Source organism: Mirounga angustirostris, unplaced genomic scaffold (genome assembly GCF_029215605.1).
Source record: "Mirounga angustirostris isolate CCGP_5_RB_7025 unplaced genomic scaffold, mMirAng1.0.hap1 SCAF_9, whole genome shotgun sequence".
In the NCBI taxonomy this organism is placed as follows: Eukaryota; Metazoa; Chordata; class Mammalia; order Carnivora; family Phocidae; genus Mirounga; species Mirounga angustirostris.
Genome location: NW_026991717.1, coordinates 140,318,475 through 140,341,742, shown reverse-complemented (window position 1 = coordinate 140,341,742; position 23,268 = coordinate 140,318,475). Strand labels below are relative to the sequence as shown.

Genomic DNA, 23,268 nt, shown 5'->3' with positions numbered 1-23,268 from the left:
ATTCCTAGAAACATAAAACCTACCAAGTCTGAATAAGGAAGAAATAGAAAATCTGAACAGACTAAGAATGAATAAGGAGATTGAAATGGTAATAAAAAATCTCCCATTAAAGAAAAGCCCAGGATCAGGTGGCTTCATGGGTGAATTCCACCAAACATTTAAGAAAGAATTAATGCCAGTCCTACTCAAACTCTTCCAAAAAATTGAAGAGAATACTTTCAAATTCATTTTATAAGACAAGTATTACTCTCATACCAAAGCCAGATAAGAACACTACAAGAAAAGAAAATTATAGGACAATGTCCCTGATAAGCTCAAAAATCCTCAACAAAATACTAGCAAACCATTCAATAGCACATTAAAAGAATCATCCACTATGATCAAGTAGGATTTATCCCTGGGATGTGAAGATGGTTCAACATACACAAATCAAATGTGACACACCACTTTAACAGAATGAAGGATAAAAATTACATGATCATCTCAGTCAATGCAGAAAAAGCATTTGACAAAATTCAACATCCATGATAGAAACTCTGAAGAAATTAGGTATAGAAGGAATGTAACTCAACATAATAAAGGCCATGAATGATAAGCTCACAGCTAACATCATACTCAACAGTGAAAAACTGAAAGCAACATTTCCCATGTTTAGAATATTGTCTTCCAATCCATGAACATGGTATATGTCTCCATTCAATTTAGGTCCACTTTGATTTCTTTTACCAACGTTTTATAGTTTTTAGTGCAAAGGTTTTGCATTTCCCTTCTTAAATTTATTCCTAAATATTTCTTGATGCTTTTGTCAGTGAAATTGTTTTCCTAATTTTGTCTTCAGATTTTTCATTGGTGGTATATAGAGATACAATTGATTTTTTGATATACTGATCTTATATCCTGTGACCTCGCTAAGCTTGCTGATTAATTCTCACAGTAATTTTATAGATTCCTTTAAGTTTTTGCCATAAAATTGTTCATAATCTTCCTTTTTACTTTCTGGAATTCCTATAGTGACATCCCTTCTTTCATTCTTTATTGTGTTAAGTTTTTTTCCTTTCCAATATAAGATTTTGAATCTAAAATCTTTTGCTAAACATTGATTTAGTTACATCACATAAATTTTAATGTCATATTTTCATTTTGTTTTCTATTTTTTAAATTCCTTTTTAATATTTTTTTGACCCATGCATTATTTAGAAATGTGATGTTTGATTTCCAAGTATATCAGTATTTCTCTGATTTCTTTCTGTTGTTGATTTTTAATTTAACTCTGGTATGGTCAGAGAATATACTTCAGATTATCTCAATTATTTTAAATTTATTGAGAATTTTGTTATGCCTAGCACATGATCTATCCTGGAGAATGTTGCAGGTATGCTTGGAAAAACTGTATTTTTCTGCTTTGGGGTGAATTTTTCCATATGTGTTGGTTAGATCCAGTGGTGATAAACTACCACAGCTTTTGTTTGTTTGGGAAAGACTTTATTTTCCCTTTCTTCCTTTTTTCCTTCCTTTTTTTTTTTTTTTTTCCTATTCTCCTTCATTGCTGAAGACAGCTTTGCCAAGTATTCTTGGTTGGCAGTTGTTTACTTTTTATATATGAACATATCATTCCATTCTTTTCTGGCTTTTCAGGTGTCTGCTGAGAAATTTACTGATAGTCTCCTGGTTGCTCCCTTGTATGTGATGAGTTTTTCTTTTCTCTTGCTGCTTTCAAAATTCAGGCTCAGAGGAGGGGAAATGAAGAGTGTTGTTCAATTGGTGTGAAGTTTCAGTTATGCAGGATGAATTAGTTCAAGAGATATGCTGGACAGCATAGAGCTGATAATGGACAATACTGTATATGCACTTGAAAGTTTGTGAAGAGACTAGAGCTCATGTTAAGAGTTCTTACCACAGGGCGCCTGGGTGGCTCAGTTGGTTAAGCGACTGCCTTCGGCTCAGGTCATGATCCCAGGGTCCTGGGATCGAGTCCCACATCGGGCTCCCAGCTCAGCAGGAAGCCTGCTTCTCCCTCTCCCACTCCCCCTGCTTGTGTTCCTGCTCTCGCTGTCTCTGTCTCTGTCAAATAAATAAATAAAATCTAAAAAAAAAAAAAAAAAAGAGTTCTTACCACACATGCACAGAGGGACACAAGGACACTTTTGGAGGTGATGGATAGATCTATTATGTTGATTGTGACAACGGCTCTGCAGGTGTATCATATGTCCAAACTTATAAAACTGCATACATTAAACATGTGTAGTTTATTGTATATCAATTCTATCTCAATAAAGTTGTTTAAAACAAAAGCAAAAGTGTAAAAGAGTCCTGAAATAAAAAGTTGTAAAAAAAAAAAAAGAAGAAGAAGAAAAAGAAACAAATGCTAAAGAAAGTTCTTTAGGATGCAGGGATATAAAACTAGATAGAAATCTATGCCTACAGAAGGGAGTGAAGAGCACTGAAAATAACAAACACTAAGTAAATAAAGAGACTATTTTTTTGTTAATTTCCTTAGAACTAGTGATTGCTTTTATAACAATTTAATGTGTTTATTAATGTGTAGAAATGAAATATACACAATGGCACCAAGGATGGGAAAGGGTCATACAAAAATATACTATTTTAAGATTCTTATATATAAAGCAGTACAATAGTAATTCAAGGCGAATGTGACTATATGTTGTAATTCTTATAGTAACCACAAAAAGTATGATGCACAGATGTGTCCCAAATCCAAAATGTGAGATGGACTGGATTGCTAAATATATTTGATCAAGGCAGGAAAGGAGGAACAAACAAAAAGAACAAGAGGGATCAATAGAAAACAAATAGCAAGGTGGTTTATTTAAACTCAACAGTATCAATAGTTGTGTTTGATGTAAAAAGATTCTACCAGAGATAAAAGGGACACTTCATACTAGAAGTATCAGTTCATTAGGAGGACACATAATCCTAAGAACATTTGCACCTTTAAAACAGGGTCAAAATACATGAAGCAAAAATTGACTGGGAATAAGCGTATCCAAATTCATAGTTGGGGACTGTAACTTTCCTCTTTCAGAAATTTATAGAACCCATAGATCAAAAATCTATAATCTATAGAACATTTGAGTAATACTCTCAACCATATTGATACAGTTGACATTTATAGACTGCCACATCCAACAAATGCAGAATACACATTCTTTTCAATTGCCCATGAAATGTCACCAACAGAGAACATATGCTGTGTCATAAAGCCAATCTCGGTGTATTTCAAAAGGTGGGATTAATGGAGAGTAAGCTCTCTGACCACAATGGAAATAAACCAGAAACCAACACGGAAAAGGTAACTAGAAGTCCTCTAATGTGAGAAAATGAAACAATACACTTCTAAGTAACCAGTGGCTGGAAAAAATGGCAACAGAAATTAGAAAAACTCTTAAATTTGATAGGAATGAAGACACAACATCTCAAAATGTGTGGGGTGCACACAGTTACAAAATACCTGACCAGTCGTCCTCAAAACTGTCAAAATCTTCAAAAACAAGGAAAATCTGAAAGATTTCCGTTTAGAAGAGCCTTAGGAGACAGGATGATCAGAGTTTATGTGTGTCCTTGATGAGACCCTGGGACAGAAGAAGGACATTATGCAAAAACCAAGGACATCCACATAAAATATGGACTTTGGTTAATAATGATATATCAAGATCAGTTTGCTAGTTATGACAAATCTATCATGGATGTATATGTACATTTACATCATACACATAAGATACTAACAGGGACACTGGGTGTTGGGTATATGGGAGCTCTTTGTACTGTATTTGCAATTTTTTTGGTAAATCTAAAATCATCCTTAAAATTTATAGGTTTATTTCAAAAGATACATGGGATTCAGCTCAATTACTTTTAGAGAAACATTATAATTTAAAATGCTAATGTTAGAAAAGAATAAAAATTTGAAATCAATGACCATATCTTCTGTCTTAAGATAGCATGAGAATGAATTAAATAGAACATGGTCAGGCAATACAGAAAACCAACAAACCCAAGAGTTGTTTCTTTAAAAATATTATTAAAACTCATAAAAATCTAGCAATATTGATTTTTCTAAAAATGGAGGAAAAAAAAATCACCAATATCAGGAATGAAAGAGGAATCATCAGTTTTGTTTTATAGATACTACTAAGACAATAAGGGACTATCATGAGCAAATTTATGCAAATGAATCTAACAACCTACATGAAATGGAAAATTCCCCTGAAAAACTCAGCTGATTAAAGCTAAGACAAGAAGAAACAGAAAACCTGAATATCCCTACATTTATTTATTATGGAACATGAACTTATAATTTAAGGCTTACAAAACTCCAGGCCCAGATGGCTTCATTTTTTTGTCTCTATCACACTTAAGGAAGAAATAATACCAAGGCTACACAAACTTTTTCAGAAAATAGGCATGAACATTTCCCAACTCATTTTGTGAGGCCCAGCATACAACTGATAGCAAAGCCTGAACAGAATTAAAGAAAAAGAAAATTGTAGACCCATATTGCTCAGGAACTAGATACAAAACTTTTCAACAAAATATTAGCAAATCAAATCTAACCCTATATAAAATGATAATAAGTAATGACCAAATTACATTTATTTCAGGAATGCATGTTTGGTGGTTTTTTAAATTAAAGAGTAATTGACATATAATATTATGTTAGTTTCAGGTATACAACATAGTGAATTGACAATTGTATACATTACACGCAATAAGTAGTTACCGCCTATCACCACACACAGTTATTACAACAGTATTGACTGTGTCCCCTATGCTGTGCTTTTCAGCCCCATGACTTATTTATTTTATAATTAGAAGTTTGTACGTCTCAATCCCCTTAACCTATTTTGCCCATCCCCCCACTAACACCCCCCACCCCGGCAACCACCAGTTTGTTCTTTGTACTTATGAGTCTGCTTCTCTTTTGTTGTTGTTCTTTGTTTATTTGTTCATTTGCGTTGTTTTTTAGATTTCACATATTAAGTGAAATCATATGGTGTTTGTCTTTCTCTAACTGACTTATTTCACTTAGCATTATATTCTCTAGCTCCACCCATGTTGTTGCAAATGGCAAGATTCTTTTCACTCTTTTCTATGGCTGAGTAATATTCCATAATATATATATCATCTTTTTTATCCATTCATCTATCAATGGACACTTAGATTGCTTTCAGATCTTGGGTTTTGTACTTAATGCTGCAATAGACATAAGGGTGCATATATCTTTTCAAACCAGTGTTTCTGTTTTCTTTGCGTAAATACCCAGTAGTGTGACTGCTGGATCATAGGGTATTTCTATTTTTAGTTTTTTTGAGGAACGTCCATACTGTTTCTCACAGTGGCTGCACTGGTTTGCATTCCCACCAACAATGCACAAGGAATCCCTTTGCTCCACATCCTCACCAACACTTGTTATTTCTTGTCTTTTTGATACTACCCATTCTGGAGGTCATAGAAATTGCAATAAAGCAAGGAAATAATAAAAGACAAAGATTAGAAAGCAAGAAATAACTTTCTTTGTTCTCAGATGATGTGATTCTGTATATGACAATCTCTAAAGAATTTATGAAAAAACACAAAAACCCTACTAGAAGTGATAAGTTAATATAGCAAGCTGGTACAGCCACTCTGGAAAACAGTATGGAGTTTCCTTAAGAAGTTAAAAATAGAGCTACCCTATGACCCAGCAATTGCACTACTGGGTATTTACCACAAAGACACAGATGTAGTGACAAGAAGGGGCACATGCACCCCAATGTTCATAGCAGCAGTGTCCACAATAGCCAACCTGTGGAAGGAGCCCAGATGTCCTTCAACAGATGAATGGATAAAGAAGATGTGGTTCATATATACAACGGAATATTACTCAGTCATCAGAAAGGATGAATACCTACGATTTGCATCGACATGAATGGAACTGGAGGGTATTATGGTAAGTGAAATAAGTCAATCAGAGAAAGACAATTATCATATGGTTTCACTCATATGTAGAACATAAGGAATAGCACAGAGAACCTTAGGGGAAGGGAGAGAAAACTGAATGGGAAGAAATCAGAGAGGGAGACAAACCATGAGAAACTCTGGACTCTGGGAGACAAACTGAGGGTTGCAGAAGGGAGGGAGTGGGGGCACTGGGGGAAATGGGTGATGGGCATTAAGGAGGGCACGTGATCTGATGAGCACTGGGTGTTATGCAACTAATGAATCATTGAACACTACATCAAAAATTCATGATGTACTATATGTTGGCTAATTGAATTTAAATAAAAAAATATAACAAGGTTTCAGGAATTGAGGTCCATGATGTCAGTACACAACAATAAATTTTATTTCTAGATGCTAGCAGGAAACAATTAAAAAATGAAATGCAAACAATAGCATTTAAAAGAACATGAAACACTAACTTCTTAAGAACAAAATTAAAACAGTGAAAATACTCTGTTCATAAATTAAGGAAAACTGGGATAAATGGGGAGCTACGGCGTGTTCGTGGACTTGGGGACTCAATGTTATTAAGATAGCGATTCTCTCCATATTAATCTACAGATTTAACACAATCTCAGTCATCCCAGCAGACGTTCTTACAGAAATTTATAAATTGATTCTAAAATTTGTATAGAAATAGACTTCCTCTTCCAGCGAAGACCAAATAACAGGGATCAAGTTTACTCTTTCATCTGAAATAACAGCAGCAATAGCAACAACACAAGAAAGCATGAAAAAATGTTTTTCAAGACCTTAGACATCAGGCAAGGAAGGACAGTGATCCCTGAGAGATGGGACACAAATGAGGTGATCCTCACATTGTCCCAGCCTATTATCTTGAGACAATTTGTAGGCTGTGATACAGTTTTGGGGAGCCCAGGCAGAGCTGGGCAGACTCCCTGAGTTGAGGAGTTCAAGATGAGAGCCCAGGTAGACCAAGGAGTCTAGTTCACAGGGCAGAGTGTCAGAAAGGAGAAGGCAATATAAAGAACCCCAGATGTATGCAGAGGGTCCCCCTGAGTATTCAGCTCAGTGCTGATCAGCATATTCATGTGAGGAAATTAGCCAAGGCTGGGGACAGTCAGTGCCTGGTGCTCCCACAGAACTGGGAATATTCCTCTTCCAACAGCCAGGTGGGAAAATTGTCATAATTCATGGAGCTTTGGTTAAAGTACTTAGGTCTTACCTGAGTGGTGGCAAATAATTAGCCATAATGAGGGCTAGGACTAGGGTGAGTCCCCTAGTGAGCCCCATACAACACAACATTTAAGGAGGTCCTGCACTTGCATGACTCTGAGTACAAGGACCTCCCTAAATTCTGCACCCCAGGCACCTTGCTTTCTTCATCTTAGTACCAGCCCTGGCCCTAGATTAAACACAGCTCTGGTCTCACCTGACAGATCATAAGACAAAACCCAAAGGATCAAATAGTTTGCAAGCAATTTAATTGCATCTCAGAGCACAGCTGAAGAATATTTATAGAAATCCAGTACCCAACAAGATAAAATTCCCAAGGTCTGGAATCCAATCAAAGATTATCAGGCATGCAAAGAAGCAGAAAAATAAGTCCCACAGTGAGAAGAATAATCAGTCAAAACCAACCCAGAGCTGTCACAGATGCTAGAATTAACAGATAAGGGCATCGAAGCAATTATTATAACCGTATTCCATATGTTTAAAAGTTAAGTAGAGGGACGCCCGGGTGGCTCAGTCAGTTCAGCGTCTGACTCTTGATTTCAGTTCAGGCCATGATCTCAGGGTTGTGAGATGGAGCCCCTCACTGGCCTCTGCGTTGGGCGTGGAGCCTGCTTGGGATTCTCTCCCTCCCTCTCCCTCTGCCCCTCCCCCTTTGAATGAATGAATGAATGTTAAGTAGAGCCATGGAGAATATGAAAGACCCAAATGGAAAACCTAGAGATGCCAACTACAATGTCTGGGATGAAAAATATCCTGGATGGAATTAACAGCATATTAGACATAGCAGAAGAAAAGGGAGTAAACTTCCATATATAGGAATAAAAAAATACCCAAAATGACATGCACAGAGAAAAACTTTAAGTGGAATATGCTGTACCTTCAAGTAGTCTAATATACATGCAATTGGAGCCCCTGTGAGAGAGGAGGCCCCTCGTTCATGGATCAGAAAACTCAATAAAGTTAATTCCACTCATCCCAAATTCATCTACAGATTCAATGCAATCCCAATAAAAACCCCAACCAGTTGTGTTTTTAGTTTTTGTTTGTTTATTTGTTTGTTTTATAGAAATGGAAAGGCTGATTCTAAAACTTACACGGAAATACAGAGGGACTAAAATAGCCAAAACAACCCTGAAACATAATAATAAATTCAAGGGGCTAACTCCACCTGATTTCAAGAGCTATTAAAAAACTATAGTGGGATATTGACCAAAAGATAGACAAATGGGTTGATGGGACAGAAGAGCGAGTTTGGAATTAGACCCACAAATGCATAGAAAATTGATTTTCGACAGAGGTTTAAAAGTGGGGAAATGGATGGTCTTTTCAACAAATGGTGCTGGATCAATTGGACATTCATATCTCATAAATTGAACTTTGATCCATAACCTGCACTGTGTACAAAAATTGACTCAAAATGGGTCTTAAACCTAAATGCAAAACTTCAACCATAAATCTTGTGGAGAAAATATAAGAGAAAATCTTTGTCACCTTGGGTGAGGCAAAGATTTCTTGGATGTGGCATTAAAAGCCTGGTCTATAAAAGAACAAATTGATAAATTATACTTCATCAAAGTAAAAAACTGCTCTTCAAAAGACACTGTTAACAGGATGAAAGGACAAGTTCCAGACAAGGAGAAAACATTTTCAAAGCAGGTATCTGAAAAGGAGCTTGTTATCTGGAATCTATAAAAACTCTCAAAACTCAATAATAAGAAAACGCAACCTAATTTTTAAAATGGACCAAAGATTTGAATATACACTTCAGCAAAGAAGACACATAGATGGCAAATAAGCACTTGAATATATGCTAAACATCAGTAGTAAACTGAAAAATCAAAACCACCATGAAATATCACAGCATACCTGCTCGTATGGCTAAAATGTAAAAGACTGACCACAAAGTGTTAACAAAACACGCAGAGCAACTGAAACTCTTCCACACAGCCAGTGGGAACATGAAATGGTACAACCACTTTGAAACACCATTTGGCACTTCCTTAGAAAGTTAAACATACCTCTGCCGTAGGCACTGGCCGCTCCATTCCCAGGTATTTACACATCTGGAGAGAAAGCGTCTGTTGACACGATCGCTTGTTCATGAATGCTCACCGTGTCTCTATTGGTAACACCTCCAAATGGGCAACAACCCAATTCTCTAGCAAAGGGGGAATGGATACATAAATTTTAGTACATTCATATAACAGAATACTACTGAGTAATAAAAGAGCTATTGATACGCTTAACAAGATGTATACATATTTTAAAAATTGAGTGAAAGCTATCAGACCAAAAAAAAAAAAAAGCATACATATAGCATGATTCCATTTACGTCAATTCTAGGAAATACCTACGGACTGTAGCGCAGAAAGCAGATCAGCGGTGGCCTGGAGGGAGGTTCAGGAGGAATATGGAGATTACAGAGGGGCAAAAGAAAATTCTTGTGGGTGATGTGTGTATGTTCATTTTCCTGATAGTGGTGATGGTTTTACAGATGCATATATATTATATGTATATAATATATATGTATATAATATATATAATTATATATTATATGTATATAATATTATATGTATATAATATATATTATATGTATATAATATATATGAGATCCTGTCAAATTGTACACTTAAAATATACCCAGTTAATTGTACATAAATTATTATATCTCAATAAAGCTGTTAAAAATTAACATGGAAATATAAAGGACCCAGAGTAGCCAACACAAGCATGCAAAAGATAAACAGTGTTGTTGGACTCACACCACTTGATTTCAAGAATTGCTATAATGCTACAGTAATTATTTCAGCATGGTATTGGCATGTGGTTAGACAAATAGATCCATGTAACAGCATATAGAGTCTAGAAACAGATTCATGCGTATATGCCAATTGAAATGTGATAAAAGCTCCAACATAATTCTATGGGGAGAGGAAACTCCAACAAATGATTCTGGAACAACTTGATATTCATATGGGAAAAAATGAATCTTGATTCCAACGTCATACCATACAGAAATTATTTTGATGTGGATCATAGATCTAAATTTAGAAGATAAATCATTGGAAAATATCTTTGAGACCTTGGTGTAAGCACAACTTCTTAGATTCCAAAAATGGTAACCATAAAAGGAAAAAACGGTAAGCGGGCTTTCATAAAAATTAAAGATTTCTGTTCTGCTCATTAAAAGACTCCTTTAGTAAAGTGAAAATGCAAGCAACAGATTGGGAGAAAATATTTACAATACATGTATTTGAAAAAGGACTTATATTCAGAATATATATACAGAGCTCCTACAAATCAAAACTAAAAAGATAGCCATATAAAATAGAAGATTCCCATAGATACTTAAAATATATATATATACACACACACATACACAAATAGCCAATATGTTCATGAAAAGGTATTCAGCATTTTTAGTGATCAGAGAAATGCAATCTAATACCATCATGAGCTTAGTCCATTTCATACCCGCAGAATGACTAAATTAAAAACTGACAATATCAAGTATTGATGAGGATATGGGACAACTGGGATTCTCGTTAATTGCTGTGAAGTCTCAAACGATATAACTACTGTGAAAAATTCTTTGATAATTTCTTATAAAAGTAATATACAGTTACCAATGATCAAGCAATTCCACTCTCAGGTACTTACCGAAGAGATGTGAAAACATGAAACCATAAAGTATTTGTATAGAATTATTTGTAGGAGTTTTATTCATAATTGCTAAGAACTGGAAACAGCCCAAGTAGCCATGAACAGGAGAATGGATAAGTGAACTGTGGTTTATTCATACGGTGGGAGAGTATTCTGCACTGAAAAGGAATGTGTGACTGATACATGCAACAACATCAGTGAGTATCCAAAGCATAATGTTGGGTGAATAAATATAAAAAGAAATGAGTACATACCATATAATTCCATTTACATGATGTTTAGTGACAGGCAAACTAGCCATTGTGGTTAAGTTACAACAGTAGCCAGAATGGGGTATGTGGTAGCTGTCTGGAGTGACAACAACGTCCTGTGTCTTGGTTTGGGAATTAGGTACATGGTATATACATTGTCAAGAGTCACTGAGCTGTATACTTCTAATGCGCACATGTAAACATTTGTAAATCAGGCCTCTGTGAAAAGAGTATTGTGGGGCAAATATAACAATCCCAAGCGTATGTTCTTCTAATGAGATAACATTGGACTTCAGGAAGCCACAACCAATGAAACTGTGGGCAAAACTAGATAAATACACAATTAAAACTGTCATTAAAAATGTCCCTCTTGGAACTAATAGATCAAGCCGTCAAAGACATCAAGCGAAGATACAGGAGGGCTGTAAGAACGTAATGAACTTGAGCTCTTAAGAAACTGAAATAGCAAAGACATTCCCCTCAAGAAACCCTCAAGCACAGATAGCTTTATGTGAAGTTCTGTGAAACAGTTTATGATCAGATAAACATTCTTAGAGAACTCATTCCAGAAACAAGAAAATAGAAGAAAAAAAAAAAAGGGAAATCTGCCCAACTCATTTTATGAGGCAAAAATAACATTTATTCCAAGTTCAGATATGGCCAATAGAGGAAAAAACTGGGTCTACTTCACTTATAAAAATAGAGGCACGATTCCAAATAAGCTGCAAGCTAATTAACCCCGCAGTGCATTTTGAAAAGTGACGTAGCTGAGTTTATTCTAGAAGTGCAAGAACAAGTTAACACCAGAAATCCTGTCAGTGTTATTTATGACCGTATCATTGGACTAAAGGAACAAAATGGCTCTCGATAGACACAGCAGATCATCTGATGAAGTTCATCTTCTTGTGAGTTTTAAAAATTCTCAGGAAACTGAATAGAAACAGACATTCTTAATGTGATTGAGGTTTCGTACATTAAAAGTGTACAGGAAACCTGATTCTCTGTAGGTAAACTCTATATTTTTTTCTGTTACTATTGGGAAGAAACCTGGAGGCTCTGGCTTGTGCTGTGACAGGAGGACACAGAAGAATCCTTGGGGAAGAGACACAGCTGTCAGTCTGTACAGAGCACCTATCATCTGCTGAAACCCACCAGAGTGAACAGAAAATTGGTTGGAACTAATAATAGAGTTTAGCGAGATTGCTGAACACAAGATCAACTTACTAAAATTAGTGGCTTTCTACACCAGTATTAACTAATTAGAAATATAATAGAAAAAGAGATACATTCACAAGAGGAACAAAAAAACTATGAAGTATCTAAATATTAAGGCAGAAATAAATGCAGGAAACCTTGGTGGGGGGACATTAAAATTTAGGAAATGTAAAGGACAAAGGGGCGCCTGGGTGGCTCAGTCGGTTAAACGTCTGCCTTCAGCTCAGGTCATGATCCGGGGGGCCTGGGATCGAGCCCCACATCGGGCTCCCTGCTCAGCGGGGAGTCTGCTTCTCCCTCTCCCTCTGCCCCTCCTTCTGCTCATGCTCTCTCTCAAATAAATGAATAAAATCTTAAAAAAAAAAAAAGAAAGAAAGAAATGTAAAGGACATGAAGAAGACATGAACAAGTCAAGAGAGAGATTTGAGAGCATTTGAAGGGCTGTGTTCGTCTGCCCAGGCTGCGGCCATAAACCACGATGGGCCGGAGGTGGACGGATCTCCCAATGCTCTGGGGGCTGGAAGTCCACACTCTCGGGTTCTGGTGAGGGTGCCCCTCCTGACCTGCAGATGGCTGCCTTCGCGCTGGTCCTCACCCTCCTCACCTCCAGAAAGCACCACCCCCCAAACACCATCACACTGGGGATTAGGGCTTCAACGTATGAATGAACGTATGAATGTTGGCAAGGGGCAAACATTTCATCCAAATAGACATGAAGGGAAACGTGAAGAAAATGGAAAGATAGGTCACTTGAATGGAGGCTTAAAATTGTCACTCCTTCTAAATATACATAAGCCATAATGTCCACCAGTTGCTAAGTCAGTTTGGAGAAAGAAGAGACATGCAGAAACATAGTATTTGATGGAGGTGGGATCACAAACCAGAGGGGAGAGGATAAATTATTAATTTTCAGTGTAGGGAAAATTGACTCACTATATAGAGGAAAACACTAGATTGATTTCCTAGCACCTCATGCCACACACAGTGAGTCTAGACTGGCTAAATATAAACATATGTAATAGATGTAAAATATAAATTTATATGGGTGTAAGGAATAAAACTGTAAAATTAATACAGATGGGGGCAGGACTTCTGAAATGAAGTCCTTTACAAAGCACAACCGCTGGGTGAGTTGCTCGTGGTTAGAACTGCATCAGAATTGGAGATGTTGGTCAACGAGAGGTAGACTCAGGGGTAACAGAAGGGGATGGCACATTGCAATGTGATACTTAGAACATTGGAATTGAGCAGAGATTACTATCTACAACATACAAGGGACTCTGACAAAGCCAGTAAGAAAAAAACGGGTGACCGGCAGAAAACGATGGACAATTCCAAGAAGGAAAAGCCTGAAACGCTAACAAGCGTATGAAGGGATATTCAATGTCCCTGGGAATTTGGGGGGAAATGCAAAAAGAATACTAAGACGTCAACTTTGTGAAAAGATTGGTTGGGTAATGCAGATGTTGACAGAGATGTGAGGAAATGGGTCCCTCACTAGGCACAGCTGTGGGAGTGGGGGGCAGGCAGCCGTGGGGGGTGGGGGGCGGGTCCTGCACCTCGCTTGGTGCTGCCCTTGTGTGGCTCAGAGCTCACCGGTCCCCCTTCTGGGTACATGCATGGGGCCAGGGACCAGAGGCCATGTAGAGGGGCTTGTGCTGCGGCCGTGTGAGGGAGGAGACAGCCTGTGTCCATCACTGGGGACAGAGAGAGCAGACGAAGATGCATAAAGTGGGATTCCATAGCTGTGAGAACCACCGAGTTAGTGGTGTACTCAGCAACAAGCAGCACAGACAGATTTTTAAGGCATATTGTTGAATGAAAAAAGTAAGAAACAGGAGCTTTATAGTTCAACAAAATGTACTTACAACTGAAACAATCCTTAAAACACCCGAAAGTTACATGTTTTCTAGTTAAACAAGGATTCAAGGACGGATGTGAAACATTCCAGTGAGCACCTGGGGTCGGGGGCGAGGGGGAACCAGGCTTGCAGACTGGGGACGAGATGAAGACTAATGGCAGGAAATGGAGCCGTGTGCCGTGCAGTCAGGAGTACGATGAACTCAACTGTCTGAACCTAAGATGCAAGTTTAAAAATACATAAGTGAGATGCGGAGGCTGGTTTCCAAGGATGCTCCCAACTGCAAAGGTCTTGATGACACCCCCAGAAAGCCATCTCTTTCCCGCCTTGGGCGCTCTGCTATGCTGGGACCCGTCCTGTGCCTTCCCGCAGGGAGGGACCTCTCCGGGGGTGGAGGAAGGTGGGTCAGGCACGCGTGGAACCTGTGGCAGGTTCTTACATCGTTCTGTTTGCTGTCCCTCTGCTGGAGGATAGTGCTCTCCACCCAGTTCACACCAGGGCGGCCACATTGACTTGACTCGGCCAATGAAAGGCAGGTGGGTGTGTTGTACGTCCCTTTCAGGGAGCAGATTTAAGAACGGGTGCGTGTTCCTCCATGACCCCAAAGCCAGCAATGTCTGGGAGGAGGCTATACCGATAGCCAGGGTCCTAGAACAAGGCAACTTGGAGACAGCAAGGCCACCAAAGATGGGCTGTGTGGAGGGAGTGCCACATAAACGTGTGGTCCGGGGTGGGGGTGCCCAGGTGGCTCCGTTGGTTTCAGCTCAGGTCATGATCTCAGGGTCATGGCATCAAGCTCCACGTTGGACTCTGCACTGAGTGTGGAGCCTGCCTGGGTTTTTCTCTCCCTTTCCCTACCCCCTCCCTCCCCACAACTTGTGCATGCGCGCTCTCTCTCTCAAAAAATAAATAAGTAGATAAACAAATGTGTGCTGGGAAGCCACCGAAGTGCGGAGGGTGCTTGTTTCTGGAGCTCAACCTGAGTGATACAGGACCGCTGTTGGGGCCCCAGCCCCAGTTTCCCTCTTCTCTGTAATCCTGAAAGTTGTGACTTCACCGGGGTTGGAGACTAGAGAAGGTTCTGGCCACCTTTCTAACTCCCCCATGCTCTTGCGGGAGGGGCCATTATTACAGACATTCAGAAGGCTCCTGTCCAGAGAATGTGGAATTGTGACAGCCGCCCACCAGCCCTCAGGAAGGAGCTGCCCGAGTCCTGCCGGGCCTGGACATGAACAAGAGGTTTCTCGAGTGTCCATAACCAGGGGCTGGAGGCGAGGAGCTGAGTGAGGGCCCTTGAGGATGGCACCAAGGGTAGGAAAATGAGGTGGTGACTAAGGTCCACCCACCTAGGCTGCAATTATTTAATTTTCCTGGAAAATCAGCATCATCGTGATGTATACTTGGCTGATTTCAGGGAAGATTATTAGTGCACTTGATATGAAGTATGTGCCCATTTATCACTCATCAAGCCTTGCTGAAAGCTTACGCTGATTAACCGGCCAGGTCGGTTAACCCTTGTCGGGGCTCACCCACCACCTCCAGCCCCCACAAACCAAAGGAACTGGGGGGGGGTTTAAACTTTCTTCTTCATTTTCAAATTCGTTAGCTACAACTTTTATCCTCTGTTATGGCTCAATTGTATCCCCTACCCCCCTCCTCAAATTCCTATGTCCTAACCCGCGGGACATAGAATATTCAGAGACAGTCTTTAAAGAGGTTATAAGTTAAAATGAGCTCATTCCGGGGGGTCCTAATCCAGTATGACTGGTGTCCTCGTAAGAAGGAGAGATTAGGACAAGGAGAGGAGAAGGCAGTGTCTACAAGCCAGGGAGGGAGGCCTGGGAGAGACCAGCCCTGCAGGCACCTTGACCTCAGCCTTGCAGCCCCCGGCCCGTGGTGCTCTGTCTCGGCAGCCCCCGCAGACGGACACAGCCCCTCCTCAGCACCTCCGACAGTTCTGCACCCTCCAATCAGCCAGTGGCCTTTGGGGGACACATTTCATCTCTCCCCATCACCTCCCCCACACCGACTTCTGTGATCTCCTCTGGTAGCTGTCCCCATCTCCTAACTGCAGGTCCAAGTACGTGGAGAGCTCTTTTCTCCTGGAGGCAGCCTGTCCCCGCTCTGCACCCGGATGACCATTTGCTGGTGGTTGACATGCTCGATGCTGGATGTTCCCAGGCACGTGTCACCCATCTTTGTTGTGTCCCCTCGGCAGAGAAAGCTGCACGTGATTGGAGCTGTAGCCGGGCGTTGCAAAATAGGAACGCGGCAGGGGAGGTCGGGGGGGTTAGGGCGCAGGAAGTAATGGTGTGGGCTGTCAGTAAAAGCCTGGGAACGTGTTCTCTGGCCCCTGGTGAGCTTGGAGGCTTATGGATTGTCTCTCCTTGCCTTAGGGCATTTCCTGTATCCAGTCTCTGGAGCCAAGTTCACCAAACCCAGTGCCAAGGGGCCAATGCTCAGTGAGAAGCACCGCCTGTCCCGTGGCCCAGACCTGTGCGGGCATGACTGGTGCATTCTCTTTCTGCAGCTGATGTCCATGGAAGGCAAGTCAGGACCAAGTGTCAAGTTGGCGTGGAATCAGAACAAGGTGGCAAGCCGGACAGGACAACTCTTTACAGAGATAACTCGATGGGCCATTGCATAACATCCAGCTCCGCCTGCAGGCTGGGGGTCACCTGGAGACTTTCATGTCGACCTCACCCCCTGTGCATTCGTTGCCAGCCTGCCCCTCCCACCTGCCACCTCTGGGACCTCCCCCGATGACCACGCTCTCTTTGGTGACATGATCTTTCTTGAGTCTGAATGGAGCCAGGCTTTGACCCCTGGGGAGCCTACTGCACCCCCAAAGTGACCCGCATCTGTGTTTTCCAAGCCTTCCTACATGGGATTCATGGGACACATATTTAGGATTTAGGAACTCAGTGTCAGAACTGGGGGCAGATGACCAAATACTGGAATACGAGATGCTCCTAGTGCTCTTACCACTTAGGAAATTCCAAGGGTTTTCGGAGCCCTGGGCCAGGAACCAGGGGCAGAGACCAATGGACATATTTTTCTGTGATCTCTCAGCCGCTCTCATCTTCCAGGCGTGAAGCCCCCAGTCCCCCTCTACTGCCTCCCTTGCGCCCGCTCCCTCCACCTGGCTCTGAAGGTTGACTCCCTCAGGCTCTGGGCTGGCTCCTCCCTCCTCTCTGCAGCCCCCGCCTGTCTCACCTGGTCTCACCACCACCACCACCTGAACGCTGAGGACTCCAGAGTCCAAACAGGAGACTCCAGAACTGAGTCAGACCTCCCAGCTTGCTCTTCCAAGTGTCGCTCAGTACCCTGGCACTTGTGACAGCCGCAGCCTGGCTTTGCCAGGGCGTGTCTTCCTGACACATGGGGCCATCAGGGTGAGCAGAGGTTTGAACCGCCGCCTGCTCTGTTTCTCCAGAACCTACTGCTTGTGGGGTGGGCCTCGTAGTGGGCTCTGGACTTCCCCGGAATCATGTCCTCCTAGCCCTGTGCTGTCAAGCCCTAAAGGCCCTCTGTCTCCTCTCCCCTCTGCGATGGCTTCCCCAGCTCCCTGCTCACGCTGGCTCAGTTTTCAGCGCTTCCTGCAAAATGCGCCCCACCCCCAACCCCTGCCCGCAGCCTTCTCAGCCCTTGGGTGGTGGTGAGCCTCTTCCATGGGCTCCAAGGGGCCCCGGTCACCTCACCAGCCCTGGGCACGCTATGAGATCCTGGGGGTGAGCCAGGGTGCCCCTGTCCATGTGCCCCTACAGGGCACAGGGCATGTGCTCAGCAAAGGTCGAATTTCGCTGCCGTGAGCCACCGCGAAGCCCCTGGGGCGATGCAGCCTGGCCTCCACGGAGAAGGTGAAGGTCAGCCTCTCTCCAGCTAACGCCCATTGGCCACAGGAGTCTGTGTCTCTGTCTCACTTGCAGCCTCTGGTCAGAGGCTTCCTGGCTCCCAGCCTTAGTGGCCCTGAACTTGGAGTCTCCTCTGCTCTGAGCAAGAGCCTCCCACGCGCACACGGCGGGGCCTTCCTAGACCAGGGTGGGGGGCTGGGGCACCTCTGCTCCCGCCTCTCTGCCTTGTTTTGTGGTTGAGCAAAGCAGGGCTTTAAAGGAAATTTATTTTTCCAAATTGCAGAACAAAGGACACAATGTTTAGGAAGAAAACACATTGCTTACATTTGAGAAAAATTAGTAGCGTTATATAATGAAAGACACTTGAAGGAGTTGACTCACCCCAGGCTGACATACATCTTTGACTAGTTTGTGAGATACTCATAAAATTACATCCTGTTAATTTAAGGCTTCTTATGCTAATTTTCAGTCAATTTTATTTGCCTACGAAATTTATTGGTGGCCTCCAGGGTAACAGCCGGGTTTGGCCCAAGTATGTGGGATCCTTGTTAAAAACACCATGTGAAGAAAGAAAAACAGAGTTCGATGGGAGGGCCAGGAGGACATGAGGACAGTGTCCAGGCGGTCCAGGCTTGGGGTGGGCTCTGCGGGGCCCCCTGCGAGGGCTTGCCTCAGAACTGGGCCAGGGCAACACTGGGGGACACACTGGGCTGTTCCAGGGCCCAGAGCGGCCTCTGATGGGTCCAGTACCCCCTCCACAGATGAGAAAGCTGAGGCACTGAGCTGGTGAGAGTTCCCCCGAGTGGAAATCCACAGAAGGATCTACGTGGTCTCGCTGCTCAGCATGCTCCACAGCCTCAGGCCAGCAAGAGGAGGTTGTTCTGGGCAAAGAATGTCAGGTGGTATGTGAGTTGATAAAACAGTAAAGGGGAGGCCACTTCAAGAAGCTGGCCGCTGCCTCTCTAGGCAGGGAGGCAAACCTAGAACTGGGCCTCCTGGAGGGTCCCCACGCTCAGAGGGGCCGCATGTTGTCGCCGCCGGAAAAATTCCTACCAGGCCCCCATGAATCGCATGGCTGGCCCTGCCCCCAAGCCCGGGGCCACAGAGCAGAGGAGAGCCAGGTGTCCAGGGTCACGCCGCCCCCCCAACCAGGCTGTTCCAGCAGCATCCTCCCGACCTCCTTCTGATCTTGGCCAAGCCCGGCCTTCTCCCCAAAGGGAGGACCCAGATGCCTGTGGAAGCCAGCCCCCGGGAAGACTGACACGACAGCGAAGGACAGTGCCCTGATGCCCCGTGCCAGGCCCTTGCAGGGCTGCCAGCCTTGGGCTGAGAAGGTCATCCCCCCTGCTGTGCACAGCAGTTATCCATGGGGATGTAGGGTCTCCTGGGGCAAGACGGGGGCACACAGCAGAAAGGTCAGGAAAAGCTCTTCAGAAAATACTGTGCTTAAGTGAAGACCTAGAAACTGGGTGAGACTTGACCAGTAAAAAGGGTGGAAGAGCATGCCAAGGCAAGGAAAAGAAAGGGCAAAGACCCAAAGATGAGCGCGCAAGGATGTGCTGAGGCGGAGGAGGGTGATGGGTCTCCAAGAATGGGGGGACCCGACCAGGTGAGGCTGGAAAGGCACCACGAGCGGCTGATGGGGGTGCCCCTCCTGCTGCAGTGTGGGGTGCTGGTCAGAGGGCGGGGGTCAGAGGGTGGGGGGCAGAGGCATGGGAAGAGGCTGAGGGGTGCAGCAGAGGGTGGAGAGACACAGGGCAGACTCAAGGGGGCCGCCCCACTGGACGTGCGGAGCCAGGAGCAGAGAGGCTCAGGGTGTGCCCCCCGGGGGACAGGGTGGCCGGCTTTGCTGCTCCCCACACGGGAGCCCAGGGACGTGAAGCGTGGGAGGAGAGGAGGCGAGATGCAGAGAGATGGAATTCCTCCCCTGTGAGCTGGGAGGGTAAAACGCCACTCTGGAAAAGTTTGGCCATTTCTTCAAAAGCTAAACTACGCTTACCTAGGACGCTTACCTGTGATTGTGCTCCTGGGCATTTACCCCACAGACACGAGGACTTCCGTTCACACAAACCCGTGTGCGGCGTTCATAGCAGCTGTTTTGTGGTAACCCCAAACCGGACCCCACATGCCCTTCGGGTAGATGGTAAAACAGACTGTGGTCCATCCGGGCCGGGGACACTGCCCACAGTCTAAAGGGACAAACTGTGGACCCCGGCCACAGTATGGGTGCATCTCAAGGGCATTATGCCGAGCGAGAAAAGCCGACCTCGGAAGTTACACATGACATCTCCAATGGCAAAATGAGGGGACAGATTGACAGAGGCAGTGGCAGGGGTCCTCACGGTGATGGATGTTCTGGGTCATGACTGTGGTGGTGGTTGTAAGGATCTGCCCATGCGATGTGGTCCCATGGAACTGGGTAAACACAGCGAATGCATGTGCCGTGGACTGTCTGTCCACTCCAGGCTCATCAGCTGGAGCCCTAATCCCCAAGCTGATGGCCTTGGCGGGGGGGGGGGGGGGGCGGGCTTTGGGAGGTGATGAGTCACGAGGGTGGGATCAGGGCCCTTAAGAAAGAGACCCCACAGAGATCATCTCTGTCCCCGATGTGAGGACACAGCGAGAAGGCAGCCATCTGCAAGCTAGGAAGGGGCTCCTCCCCAGGAGCCAAATCTTCCAGCACCTGGAGCTTGGACTTCCCAGCCTCTGGAGCTTGGACTTCCCAGCCTCCAGGACCATGAGCAATAAATGCCTGCTGTGAAGCCCCAAGCCTATGGTATTTTGTCAGAGCAGCTGAGCCGACTGCGACAGCGTGCGACACTGGTGAGCCCTGAGTGAGGTCTGTGGGTTTTCCAGAGGTCCACTCCTGTCCCTTACCGTGCTGTGCTGATGCAAGACATTACCCCTGGGGGAAACCGGGTGAAGGTGCACGGGACTTCTCAGTGCTATTTTTGCAACTTCCTGTGAATCTATAATTACTTCCAAAAAAGACAAAAAAAAAAAAAAAAGGAAGGGACAGGCTAGATCCCTGGAGGGCTGACAACATGGGACAAGGCCAAGCATAGCAGACACATGAGGAGTTCCAACGGTCTGGGCCGACTTGCCAGGTCAGATGTCCGGGGAGGTCAACTCAGGTAAGGGGGGGCGGGCCCCCAGGAACAGTCCCGCTGGGAGCAGGAGGGAACCTGTAAGCCCTGTGCAGAGAGTGCATCCCTGGCCTGCTTTGCTCTCTGCCGTGTGGGGCAGGGCAGCGGGGGAGGGGGGCCAGGCAGAGACTGTCACCATCTGCCCCTCCCTCAGCAGGGAGACCGGCCTGCTCACAATTGGAACACAGGGTAGCCCTGACCGCGATTTTCCTCTGGGGGAGGGTCTTCGGGGGCTCCAGGAGGCATGCGCCACAGCCTGGGCTCTCCTGCAGAAGTAAGGAACTAGACAGTCTTGCTTTGCACATTAGGAGCTATGTGCATCCCACTCTCCTGAGTTATGTGAGGACACAATTTATCTTTAGCCCGAAGCCACCTGCTTGGTAATCTGTTTCTGTGTACCCGATTGATCCCACCATCCTTACATGAGCTGGAGGAACGGCTGACTTTATTTAAAGCAATCAGCTCACACGGATAAATTGGCCAGGGTGGTCCGGCGCACCTGTCTGGACAGCCGCAGGCTTCAGGTGACCCTGCCCTTCCCTGAACCGTGGGACTGGGACGGTCTGCCCCGGGTCAGGCTGGCAGGGACAAAGCACCATGACAGGCAAAGCCCAGAGGGAGGGCGTTTGACGCAGACTACCTCGAGTTGAGACTTTCCCCCACTGGCCACTAAGGCGGTTTCTTCATTCTAACACCTTGATCCCCCCCACCGATGTTTACATCGGTGAACAAAAATCTGGAAGCCTTTATACCCAACACTGCACAGTGTTGGGAACCTTGGGAAATACAGGTTGTCTCGATGTGTTGTTAATGGTCCCCCGGGAGTCTGAGCCCCAGGAGAACAGAGTCACCCTGTGTCCTGTGTTTGCTGGATCATTGTCCAGACCTGCTCCCCGGGCTCCCCCGCCACTGAGCAGCCACACGCGTGCACAGACACTCACCCCCCACCCCGCCCCCGCTGGAATTCTTCTCCTTCCAGGTCCATTACGTATTTCGAGCTGTCTTCCACCTCCCCCACAGAAGTCAGGATGTGCCCCAAGACACGTCCCTGCATGGGCCTCATTAAAAAGATACACAAACACCAGTGAGAATCCAGTAATGGGAAGTGGGTGGGCCGCGGGATGTCAGTGGGCTTGGGGGTCCTCCCTACGGAGACCCCGGCAGGACAGGGGGCCGGGGGCACTGGCCCTCCGCCGGCGGCCTCATGCTCTCTACAATCCCCCACGATAAGGGTGCTAGCTCCATCCTGCAGGTGAGCCGTGAGGGTGGCGGACACGCAGGTGTATGCACCTGTTGCTGAACCCCCAGGCTCTCCAGGGCCCCCTCGATGCAGTTAGGACAGAACTAACAGGTGCACATTGCTTCACTGACTTTTATTGTGGTAACTATACATAACATAGAATTTACCATTTTAGCCATTTTATATATTTTTTGAAGATCCATTTATTTATTTGAGAGAGAGCACGCCTGCGCGTGTGCGGGGGGTGGGGGGTGGGCGGGGAGGGGCAGAGGGAGAGGGAGAAGCCGACTCCCCGCTGAGCGCAGAGCGGGATGGGACACGGGGTCTGATCCCTCGACCCTGAGATTATGACCGGAGCTGAAATCAAGAGTTGGACGCTTGGGCGCCTGGGTGGCTCAGTTGGTTAAGCGACTGCCTTCGGCTCAGGTCATGATCCTGGAGTCCCGGGATTGAGTCCCGCATCGGGCTCCCTGCTCGGCAGGGAGTCTGCTTCTCCCTCTGGCCCTCCCCCCTCTCATGTGCTCTCTCTCATTCTCTCTCTCTCAAATAAATAAGTAAAATCTTTAAAAAAAAAAAAAAAAAGAGTCGGACGCTTAACTGACTGAGCCCCCCAGGAGCCCCCCAAGTTTAGCCATTTTAAAGTGTACTATTCAGTGGCATTAAACATATTCACATGGTTGTGCGCCGTCCGCAGGGTCTGGTTCCACAACGTTTTCAGCGCCCCAAACGAAAACCCCTGTGATGGTTAATGTGATTCGTCAACGTGGCTGGGCCACAGGAGGCCCAGAAGGTACAGCTTTGCTCTGGGTTGTGCCCGTGAGGGTGTCTCGGGGGCAGATGA

At 44.6% G+C, this 23,268-nt stretch overlaps 1 long non-coding RNA gene across 1 annotated transcript in view; it reads left to right on the top strand.

Annotated features, from left to right (window-relative positions):
- The window catches only part of LOC129046550 (uncharacterized), a 108,001-nt gene extending 88,330 nt beyond the window's left edge, over positions 1-19,671 (top strand). The window contains exon 4 of the long non-coding RNA XR_010405328.1: positions 16,584-19,671. This is a non-coding gene — a long non-coding RNA (uncharacterized LOC129046550). The remainder of the gene's footprint in view (positions 1-16,583) is intronic.
- The last annotated feature ends 3,597 nt before the right edge of the window (positions 19,672-23,268 follow it).